This window comes from Scyliorhinus torazame, chromosome 12, assembly GCF_047496885.1.
Source record: "Scyliorhinus torazame isolate Kashiwa2021f chromosome 12, sScyTor2.1, whole genome shotgun sequence".
In the NCBI taxonomy this organism is placed as follows: Eukaryota; Metazoa; Chordata; class Chondrichthyes; order Carcharhiniformes; family Scyliorhinidae; genus Scyliorhinus; species Scyliorhinus torazame.
Window position 1 is genome coordinate 3,061,310 of NC_092718.1, and position 11,688 is coordinate 3,072,997.

Below are 11,688 nucleotides of genomic sequence, written 5' to 3' on the forward strand. Positions count from 1 at the left end.
TCCTGCACTCCCGGCTCTTCCGCAACTCCAAATAGAGCTAACCCCCAGCCTGGTTTGACCCGGGCCTTCACCACCTGCGAAATCACTCCCGTCACTCCCTTCCAATACCCTTCCAGGGCCGGGCACACCCAAAACATATGTGCGTGGTTTGCTGGGCTCCCGCCACACCTCCCACATTTGTCCTCCACTCCAAAGAACCTGCTCAATCTTGCCCCCGTTATGTGTGGTCTATGTAGCACCTTAAATTGAATCAGGCGAAGCCTGGCGCATGAGGAAGAGGAATTTACCCTGCTTAGGGCATCAGCCCACATACCCTCCTCTATCTCCTCCCCTAATTCTTCTTCCCACTTTCTTTTTAGTTCGCCCACCGACTCCTCCCCCTCTTCCCTCATCTCTCTATAAATCTCTGACACCTTGCCCTCTCCGACCCACACCCCTGAAAGCACCCTGTCCTGTATCCCCTGTGTCGGGAGCCGCGGAAATTCCCTCACCTGTTGTCTAGTAAACGCCCTCACCTGCATATATCTCAAGAAATTCCCCCTGGGGTAACTTATACTTTTCCTCCAGTGCTCCCAAGCTCGCAAAAGTCCCATCTATGAATAAATCTCCCACTTTCCTAATTCCCAACTGGTACCAGCTCTGAAATCCTACATCCATTCTTCCTGGGGCGAACCTATGGTTGTTCCTGATAGGGGACCCCACCAGGGCTCCCCGCACCCCTCTCTGTCGCCTCCACTGTCCCCATATGTTCAGTGTTGCCGCCACCACCGGGTTCGTGGTGTACTTTATCGGTGAGAACGGTAGTGGCGCCGTCACCAGCGCCTCTAGACTCGTCCCTTTACAGGACCTCTCTAGCCTTTTCCACGCCGCTCCCTCACCCTCCATCATCCATCTACGTATCATTGCCACATTGGCGGCCCAATAATAATCTCCCAAGTTCGGTAGTGCCAGTCCTCCTCTGTCCCTACTGCGCTGAAGGAACCCCCTCCTTACTCTCGGAACTTTTCCTGCCCACACAAAGCTCGTAATGCTCCTATCTATTTTATTAAAAAAGGTCTTGGTGATTAAAATAGGGAGACATTGAAATACAAATAAGAACCTCGGGAGGACCATCATCTTAATTGCTTGCACCCTGCCCGCCAGCGATAAAGGCTGCATGTCCCACCTCTTAAAGTCCTCCTCCATTTGTTCTACCAGCCGTGTCAGATTAAGTCTGTGCAAGGTTCCCCAGCTCCTAGCGATCTGAATCCCCAAGTATCGGAAGTTTCTTTCCACTTTCCTTAGCGGTAAGCCTTCTATCTCTCTACTCTGGTCCCCTGGATGTATCACATATAATTCACTCTTCCCCATGTTTAACCTATACCCCGAAAATTCCCCGAACCTCCTCAAGATTCGCATAACCTCTGTCATCCCCCCCGCTGGGTCCGACACGTATAACAATAGGTCATCCGCGTATAACGAGACTCGGTGTTCTTCTCCCCCTCTAATCACCCCTCTCCATTTCCTGGAGTCTCTCAACGCCATGGCCAGAGGTTCAATTGCCAATGCAAACAACAATGGAGACAGCGGGCATCCCTGTCTTGTTCCCCTATATAATCGGAAATACTCCGATCTATGTCGACCTGTAACTACGCTTGCCGTTGGTGCCCCATAAACTGGTCTAACCCAGCGAATAAATCCATTCCCAAACCCAAACCTCCTTAACACTTCCCATAAATACTCCCACTCCACCCTATCAAATGCCTTCTCTGCGTCCATTGCCGCCACTATCTCTGCCTCCCCCTCCACTGAGGGCATCATTATCACCCCTAATAGCCGTCGCACGTTAACATTCAATTGTCTCCCTTTTACGAACCCTGTCTGGTCTTCGTGCACCACCCCTGGGACACAGTCCTCTATCCTCGATGCCAGTACCTTTGCTAGCAGTTTGGCGTCCACGTTCAATAGTGAAATAGGTCTATAGGACCCACACTGCATCGGATCTTTGTCCCTCTTCAAAATTAGCGATATCGTCACCTCCGACATTGTCGGGGGTAGTGTCCCCCCTTCCCTGGCCTCATTGAACATCCTCGCCAACAACGGGGCCAACAAGTCCACATATTTTCTGTAGAATTCAACCGGGAACCCGTCCGGCCCCAGGGCCTTCCCTGCTTGCATGCTTCCCAGTCCCTTAATAACCTCGTCCACCTCAATCGGTGCCCCCAGGCCTGCCACCGCCTGCTCCTCCACTTTCGGGAACCTCAACTGGTCCAGGAACTGCCGCATCCCCTCCTCTCCCTCTGGGGGCTGAGACCTATACAGTTCTTCATAAACGGTCTTAAACACCTCATTTATCTTTCCTGCCCTTCGCACAGTGTCTCCCCTTTCATCCCTAATTCCTCCGATCTCCCTCGCTGCTGCCCTCTTTCGCAGTTGGTGCGCCAACAGGCGACTAGCCTTTTCCCCATATTCATACCTCCTCCCCTGTGCCTTCCTCCACAGTACCTCCACCTTTCTGGTGGTCAGAAGGTCAAACTCGGTCTGGAGTCGTCTCCTCTCCCTGTACAGCTCCTCCTCCGGGGTCTCTGCAAATTCCCTGTCCACCCTTAAAATCTCCCCCAGTAATCTTTCCCTTTCCTTGGCCTCTGTTTTCCTTTTATGGCCCCAATAGAGATCAGCTCTCCTCTGACCACCGCTTTTAGTGCTTCTCAGACCACTCCCACAGGGACCTCGCCGTCGTCATTGACCTCCAGGTATCTCTCGATACACCCCCTCACTCTTGCACACACTCCCTCATCCGCCATCAGTCCCACATCTAATCGCCAGAGTGTTCTCTGCTCCCTGTCCTCTCCTAATTCCAGGTCCACCCAATGTGGGGCATGATCCGAAACCGCTATGGCTGAGTATTCAGCTTCTTCCACCCTAGAGATCAACGACCTTCCTAAAACAAAAAAATCTATCCGGGAGTACACTTTATGGACGTGGGAGAAGAAGGAATACTCCCTAGCCCTGGGTCTAAGAAATCGCCATGGATCCACTCCCCCCATTTGGTCCATAAACCCCTTAAGTACCTTGGCCGCTGCCGGCCTTCTTCCAGTCCTTGAGCTGGATCTATCTAGCCCCGGGCCCAGCACCGTATTGAAGTCCCCTCCTAAAATCAAATTTCCTGCCTCCAGGTCCGGAATACGCCCCAGCATCCGTCTCATGAACCCCGCATCGTCCCAATTTGGGGCATACACATTAACCAACACGACCTCCATTCCCTCCAGCCTGCCACTCACCATTACATATCTACCTCCACTATCTGCTACGATGTTCTTTGCTTCAAATGCTACCCGTTTCCCCACCAAAATGGCCACCCCTCTGTTCTTTGCGTCCAGTCCTGAGTGGAACACCTGTCCCACCCATCCTTTCCTTAACCTAACTTGGTCCGCCACCTTTAGGTGCGTCTCTTGGAGCATAACCACGTCTGCCCTTAGTCCTTTCAAATGCGCGAGCGCTCGGGCCCTTTTTATCGGTCCATTCAGGCCTCTCACGTTCCACGTGATCAGCCTCACTGGGGGGCTACCTGCCCCCCTCCCGTGTCGACTAGCCATTACCTTCTCTAGGCCAGTCCCATATCCCGCCTCCGCGCTCCCGCTCGCTCCCCCAGCGTCGCATTCCGTCCCCGACCACCCTCTCTTTAGCCATTTCCTTTTGGATTTCCGCAGCAGCAACCCAGTTGTCCCCCCCCCCCACCCCCCCCCCCCCCACCCCCGCTAGATCCCTATCTAGCTTGATTGCTCCCCCCATATCACTTCCGTAAGTCAGCTGACTTCAACTGACCCCGGCTACTCCTGCTCACTCCTCGACCCCCTCGGTGTGAGGGAACTCCCATCCGCCTTGCGCCTGTTTTCCCGCCTTATTCTTTCTGGCGCGGGAACATCCCTTTACCTGACCCGCCTCTTATGGCGCAGCTCCCTTTCCCCTCCCCCTCTCCTTCCCCATTCTCCGACTATGTCCCGCCTCTCCCCCCCTCACCGGCGCCCACATTTCCCCAGTGTCCCCCCCTTCCCTGTTTACTTCTCGATTAACTTTCACCATCCCATTAACAAAAACAATAATAACAACAATAACAGTTCCCTGCAGCATCAGTCCCTCAGTTCCGGTCCAGTTTCTCTTCATTGATGAAGGACCATGCTTCCTCCGCCGTCTCAAAATAATGGTGTCTCTCCTGATGCGTGACCCATAGTCTTGCCGGCTGCAGCATCCCAAACTTCACCTTCCTTTTGTGCAAAACCTCTTTGGCTCGGTTGAAGCTCGCCCTCCTTCTCGCCACCTCCGCACTCCAATCCTGATAGATCCTTACCACCGCATTCTCCCATCTGCTACTCCGCACCTTTTTAGCCCATCTCAGGACCTCTTCTCTGTCCTTAAGGCGGTAGAATCGCACGATTATCGCCCTCGGTGGTTCTCCCGCTTTTGGTCTTCTCGCCGGGATCCGATTTGCCCACTCCACCTCCATGGGGCCCGCAGGGGCCTCAGCACCCATCAGTGAGCTCAGCATCTTACTTGCGTACGCTCCACAGTCCACTCCTTCCACACCCTCAGGGAGACCTAGTATCCTAAGGTTCTTCCTTCGCGCTCCATTTTCAAGGGCCTCAATCCTGTCAGCACACTTTTTATGAAGTGCCTCGTGCGTCTGAGTCTTGACCGCCAGGCCCAGGACCTCGTCCTCAATACCTGACACCTTCTGCTCCACCACGCAAAGTTCAGTCTCCTGGGCCTTTAAAGTCTCCTTAAGCCCCTCAATTGCCTGTAACAACGGGGTCATTATCTCCTTCTTCAGCAGGTCCACGCACCGTCTCACCACCTCGTCCTGCTCAGGCCCCCATGTCACCTGTGGTTTCTCCGCCGCCATTTTGTTCCACTCCCTCTGACCCTCTGGTTGCAGATTCTTCGGGCTGCAGCCGCCGCCGCCGGTTTTTCCCTCCGTCGTTCGGGGGGGGACTCCCTTCCCTCGCGCCTCGCACCGGGTTTTTTCGGCCGTCAAAGTCCCCGTTGGGGCTCTTAAAAGAGCCCGAAGTTCCATCGGAGCTGGAGCCGCCGAAACGTGCGGCTAGCTCATCCCTGCCGCAACCGGAAGTTCCGTTTGGTCACCTTCTCAAAGAACTCAATAAGGTTTGTGAGGCACGACCTACCCTTCACAAAACCGTGTTGACTATCTCTAATCAAATTATTCCTTTCCAGGGGCGGAATTCTCCGTAATCGGCGCGATGTCCGCCGACCGGCGCCAAAAATGGCGGGATTCAGTCCGGCATCGCGCCGCCCCAAAGGTGCGGAATCCTCCGCATCTTGAGAGGCCGAGCCCTAACCTTGAGGGGCTAGGCCCGCGACGGACTGATTTCCGCCCCGCCAGCTGGCGGGAAAGGCCTTTGGTGCCCCGCCAGCTGGCGCGGAAATGACATTGCCGGGCGGCGCATGCGCGGGAGCGTCAGCGGCCGCTCACAGCATCCCCGCGCATGCGCAGTGGAGGGGGTCTCTTCCGCCTCCGCCATGGTGGAGACCGTGGCGAAGGCGGAAGGAAAAGAGTGCCCCCACGGCACAGGCCCGCCTGCGGATCGGTGGGCCCCGATCGCGGGCCAGGCCACCGTGGGGGCACCCACCGGGGCCAGATCGCCCCACGTCCCCCCCCCAGGACCCCGGAGCCCGCCCACGCCGCCTTGTCCCGCCGTTCAACAGGTGGTTTAATCCACGCTGGCACGACAGACATTCCAGCAGCGGGACTTCGGGCCATCACGGCCCGCCGACCGGCAATTCCCACCCCCGCCGAATCTCTGGTGGCGGAGACTTCGGGACACGGTGGGGGCGGGATTCACGCCAGCCCCCGGCAATTCTCCGACCCGGCGGGGGTTTGGAGAATCCCGCCCCTCGTTCTGGGTTCCAACCACTACATTGAAAAGAGGTGGAATCACCTCAGCCCAACAGCCATCCGGACTCCGCTGCCAGTATTCATCAAACAATCACCCCCTGCCTTCCCAGAGGGCATGGCGGTAAATTTCCCACTTGGCTTCCCAGAGGATTAATCCGACAGCAGCACAATCTCCCCATTCCCTCCATTAGCCAAGAATGGCAATTATTCTCAATTCTAGCTTTGACTGTTGCTAACCTTGGCCAGCGAGGGATTGTCACTGATGTGGGGGGTTCCCTGGGTCCGGAGGCGCACTCCCATCCGCGTGTATCCTGGCTGCATAGAGAGACAACAGCGGGATATCCCAGTGACAGCGGATGGAGCCGAGATTCCCGACGTCAGTGAACGCCGCCCCCGAGAAACACACAGTTGGGAGGCCGGAGAATCTTGCCCTTTATGTCCTCGTGTTCTGTGCACTGAAATCAAAGGCGGAATTCTCCGGTATTGGCGCGATGTCCGCCGACCGGCTCCAAAAACGGCGCAAATCAGTCCGGCATCGCGCCGCCCCAAAGGTGCGGAATCCTCCGCATCTTGGGGGGCCGAGCCCTAACCTTGAGGGGCGAGGCCCGCGCTGGACTGATATCCGCCCCGCCAGCTGGCAGAAAAGGCCTTTGGTGCCCCGCCAGCTGGCGCGGAAATGACTTTGCCGTGCGGCGCATGCGCGGGAGCGTCAGCGGCCGCTCACGGCATCCCCGCGCATGCGCAGTGGAGGGAGTCTCTTCCGCCTCCGCCATGGTGGAGACCGTGGCGGAGGCGGAAGGAAAAGAGTGCCCCCACGGCACAGGCCCGCTTGCGGATCGGTGGGCCCCGATCGCGGGCCAGGCCACCATGGGGGCACCCCCCGGGGCCAGATCGCCCCGCGCCCCCCCCAGGACCCCGGAGCCCGCCCGCGCCGCCGGTAAGAGAGGTAGTTTAATCCACGCCGGCGGGACAGGCATTCTAGCAGCGGGACTTCGGCCCATCCGGGCTGGAGAATCGCGGGGGGTGGGGGGGTGCACGCCAACCGGCGCGGCGCGATTCCCGTCCCCGCCGAATATCCGGTGCCGGAGAATTCGGCAACCGGCGGGGGGCAGGATTCACGTCAGCCCCCGGCGATTCTCCGACCGGCGGGGGGGTCGCAGAATCTCGCCCCAAATTCAATACTGTCCAAGTCACAGGGAGGATAGATGGATATACCCAGATTGATAGATTTATATTCCCAGTTTAGGGGGTCTGTGTAGGGGGTCACTCGGACTGTGTGGGGGTCACTCGGACTGTGTAGGGGGTCACTCGGGCTGTGAAGGGGGTCACCCGGACTGTGTAGTGGGTCACTCGGACTGTGTAGGGAGTCACCCGGACTGTGTAGTGGGTCACCCGGACTGTGTAGGGGGTCACTCGGACTGTGTAGGGGGTCACTCGGACTGTGTAGGGGGGTCACTCGGACTGTGTAGGGGGGTCACCCGGACTGTGTAGTGGGTCACTCGGATTGTGTAGGGGGGTCACTCGGATTGTGTAGGGGGGTCACTCGGACTGTGCAGGGGGTCACTTGGACTGTGGAGGGGGTCACCCGGACTGTGTAGTGGGTCACTCGGATTGTGTAGGGGGGTCACTCGGATTGTGTAGGGGGGTCACTCGGACTGTGCAGGGGGTCACTTGGACTGTGGAGGGGGTCACTCGGACTGTGTAGGGGGTCACTCGGACTGTGTAGGGGTCACTCTGGACTGTGCAGGGGTCACTCGGAGTGTGTAGGGGTCACTCGGACTGGGTAGGGGGTCACTCGGACTGTGTAGGGGTCACTCGGAGTGTGTAGGGGTCACTCGGAGTGTGTAGGGTTCACTCGGAGTGTGTAGGGGTCACTCGGACTGTGTAGGGGACACTCTGGACTGTGTAGGGGTCACTAGGATTGTGCAGGGGGTCACTCTGGACTGTGTAGGGGTCACTCTGGTCTCTGTAGGGGGTCACTCGGACTGTGTTGGGGTCACTTGGGCTGTGTGGGGGGGGGTCACTCGGACTGTGTAGGGGGTCACTCGGACTGTGTTGGGGGTCACTCGGACTGTGAAGGGGGTCACTCGGACTGTGAAGGGGGTCACTCGGACTGTGTAGGGGGTCACTCGGACTGTGTAGGGGGGTCACTCGGACTGTGTAGGGGGTCACTCGGACTGTGTAGGGGACACTCTGGTCTCTGTAGGGGGTCACTCGGGCTGTGTTGGGGGTCACTCGGGCTGTGTGGGGGGTCACTCGGACTGTGTTGGGGGTCACTCGGACTGTGTAGGGGGTCACTCGGACTGTGTAGGGGGGTCACCCGGACTGTGTAGTGGGTCACTCGGATTGTGTAGGGGGGTCACTCGGATTGTGTAGGGGGGTCACTCGGACTGTGCAGGGGGTCACTTGGACTGTGGAGGGGGTCACCCGGACTGTGTAGTGGGTCACTCGGATTGTGTAGGGGGGTCACTCGGATTGTGTAGGGGGGTCACTCGGACTGTGCAGGGGGTCACTTGGACTGTGGAGCGGGTCACTCGGACTGTGTAGGGGGTCACTCGGACTGTGTAGGGGTCACTCTGGACTGTGCAGGGGTCACTCGGAGTGTGTAGGGGTCACTCGGACTGGGTAGGGGGTCACTCGGACTGTGTAGGGGTCACTCGGAGTGTGTAGGGGTCACTCGGAGTGTGTAGGGTTCACTCGGAGTGTGTAGGGGACACTCTGGACTGTGTAGGGGTCACTAGGATTGTGCAGGGGGTCACTCTGGACTGTGTAGGGGTCACTCTGGTCTCTGTAGGGGGTCACTCGGACTGTGTTGGGGTCACTTGGGCTGTGTGGGGGGGGTCACTCGGACTGTGTTGGGGGTCACTCGGACTGTGAAGGGGGTCACTCGGACTGTGTAGGGGGTCACTCGGACTGTGTAGGGGGGTCACTCGGACTGTGTAGGGGGTCACTCGGACTGTGTAGGGGACACTCTGGTCTCTGTAGGGGGTCACTCGGGCTGTGTTGGGGGTCACTCGGGCTGTGTGGGGGGTCACTCGGACTGTGTTGGGGGTCACTCGGACTGTGTTGGGGGTCACTCGGGCTGTGTAGGGGGGTCTCTCGGACTGTGTAGGCGGTCACTCGGACTGTTTTGGGGGTCACTCGGGCTGTGTGTGGGGTCACTCGGATTGTGTGGGGGTCACTCGGACTGTGTAGAGGGGGTCACTCGGACTGTGTAGGGGGGTCACTCAGACTGTGTTGGAGGTCACTCGGACTGTGTTGGGGGTCACTCGGACTGTGTAGGGGGTCACTCGGACTGTGTAGGGGGTCACTCGGACTGTGTTGGAGGTCACTCGGACTGTGTTGGGGGTCACTCGGACTGTGTTGGGGGTCACTCGGACTGTGTAGGGTGTCACTCGGACTGTGTAGGGGGGTCACTCGGACTGTGTAGGGGTCACTCGGACTGTGTAGGGGGTCAATCAGACTGTGTAGGGGCGTCACTCTGGACTGTGTAAGGGGTCACTCGGAGTGTGTAGGGGTCACTCAGACTGTGTAGGGGTCACTCGGAGTGTGTAGGGGTCACTCAGAGTGTGTAGTGTTCACTCGGAGTGTGTAGGGGTCACTCGGAGTGTGTAGGGGGTCACTCAGACGGTGTTGAGGGTCACTCGGACTGTGTTGGGGGTCACTCGGACTGTGTAGGGTGTCACTCGGAATGTGTAGGGGGGTCACTCGAACAGTGTAGGGGTCACTCGGACTATGTAGGGGGTCAATCAGACTGTGTAGGGGGGTCACTCTGGACTGTGTAAGGGGTCACTCGGAGTGTGTAGGGGTCACTCGGACTGTGTAGGGGTTACTCGGAGTGTGTAGGGGTCACTCGGACTGTGTAGGGGTCACTCGGAGTGTGTAGGGGTCACTCGGAGTGTGTAGGGTTCACTCGGAGTGTGTAGGGGTCACTCGGAGTGTGTAGGGGGCACTCGGACTGTGTAGGGATCACTCTGGACTGTGTAGGGGTCACTCGGATTGTGTAGGGGTCACTCTGGACTGTGTAGGGGTCACTCTGGTCTCTGTAGGGGGTCACTCGGACTGTGTTGGGGGTCACTTGGGCTGTGAGGGGGGGGGGTCACTCGGACTGTGCAGGGGGGTCACTCGGACTGTGTAGGGGGTCACTCGGACAGTGTTGGGGGTCACTCGGACTGTGTAGGGGGTCACTCGGACTGTGTAGGGGGTCACTCGGACTGTGTTGGGGTCACTTGGGCTGTGTGGGGGGGGTCACTCGGAGTGTGTAGGGGGGTCACTCGGACTGGGTAGGGGGTCACTCGGACTGTGTAGGGGTCACTCGGAGTGTGTAGGGGTCACTCGGAGTGTGTAGGGTTCACTCGGAGTGTGTAGGGGTCACTCGGACTGTGTAGGGGACACTCTGGACTGTGTAGGGGTCACTAGGATTGTGCAGGGGGTCACTCTGGACTGTGTAGGGGTCACTCTGGTCTCTGTAGGGGGTCACTCGGACTGTATTGGGGTCACTTGGGCTGTGTGGGGGGGGTCACTCGGACTGTGTAGGGGGGTCACTCGGACTGTGTAGGTGGTCACTCGGACTGTGTTGGGGGTCACTCGGACTGTGTAGGGGGTCACTCGGACTGTGTAGGGGGTCACTCGGACTGTGTAGGGGGGTCACTCGGACTGTGTAGGGGGTCACTCGGACTGTGTAGGGGACACTCGGACTGTGTAGGGGTCAATCAGACTGGGTAGGGGGGTCACTCTGGACTGTGTAGGGGGGTCACTCTGGACTGTGTAAGGGGTCACTCGGAGTGTGTAGGGGTCACTCAGACTGTGTAGGGGTCACTCGGAGTGTGTAGGGGTCACTCAGAGTGTGTCGGGTTCACTCGGAGTGTGTAGGGGTCACTCGGAGTGTGTAGGGGGTCACTCAGACTGTGTTGAGGGTCACTCGGACTGTGTTGGGGATCACTTGGACTGTGTAGGGTGTCACTCGGACTGTGTAGGGGGGTCACTCGGACTGTGTAGGGGTCACTCGGACTGTGTAGGGGGTCAGTCAGACTGTGTAGGGGGGTCACTCTGGACTGTGTAAGGGGTCACTCGGAGTGTGTAGGGGTCACTCGGACTGTGTAGGGGTCACTCGGAGTGTGTAGGGGTCACTCGGAGTGTGTAGGGTTCACCCGGAGTGTGTAGGGGTCACTCGGAGTGTGTAGGGGTCACTCGGACTGTGTAGGGGTCACTCTGGACTGTGTAGGGGTCACTCGGATTGTGTAGGGGTCACTCTGGACTGTGTAGGGGTCACTCTGGTCTCTGTAGGGGGTCGCTCGGACTGTGTTGGGGGTCACTTGGGCTGTGTGGGGGGGGTCACTCGGACTGTGTAGGGGGGTCACTCGGACTATGTAGGGGGTCACTCGGACAGTGTTGGGGGTCACTCGGACTGTGTAGGGGGTCACTCGGACTGTGTAGGGGGTCACTCGGATTGTGTAGGGGTCACTCGGCCTTTCTAGGGCTTCACTCGGACTGTGTAGGGGGGTCACTCTGGACTGTGTAGGGGGTCGCTCGGACTGTGTAGGGGTCACTCTGGACTGTGTAGGGGTGACTCGGACTGTGTAGGGGTCACTCGGAGTGTGTAGGGGTCACTCGGACTGTGTAGGGGGTCACTCGGACTGTGTAGGGGGTCACTCGGACTGTGTAGGGGGGTCACTCGGACTGTGTAGGGGGGTCACTCGGACTGTGTAGGGGGGTCACTCGGACTGTGTAGGAGTCACTCGGACTGTGTAGGGGTCAATCAGACTGTGTAGGGAGGTCACTCTGGACTGTGTAGTGGT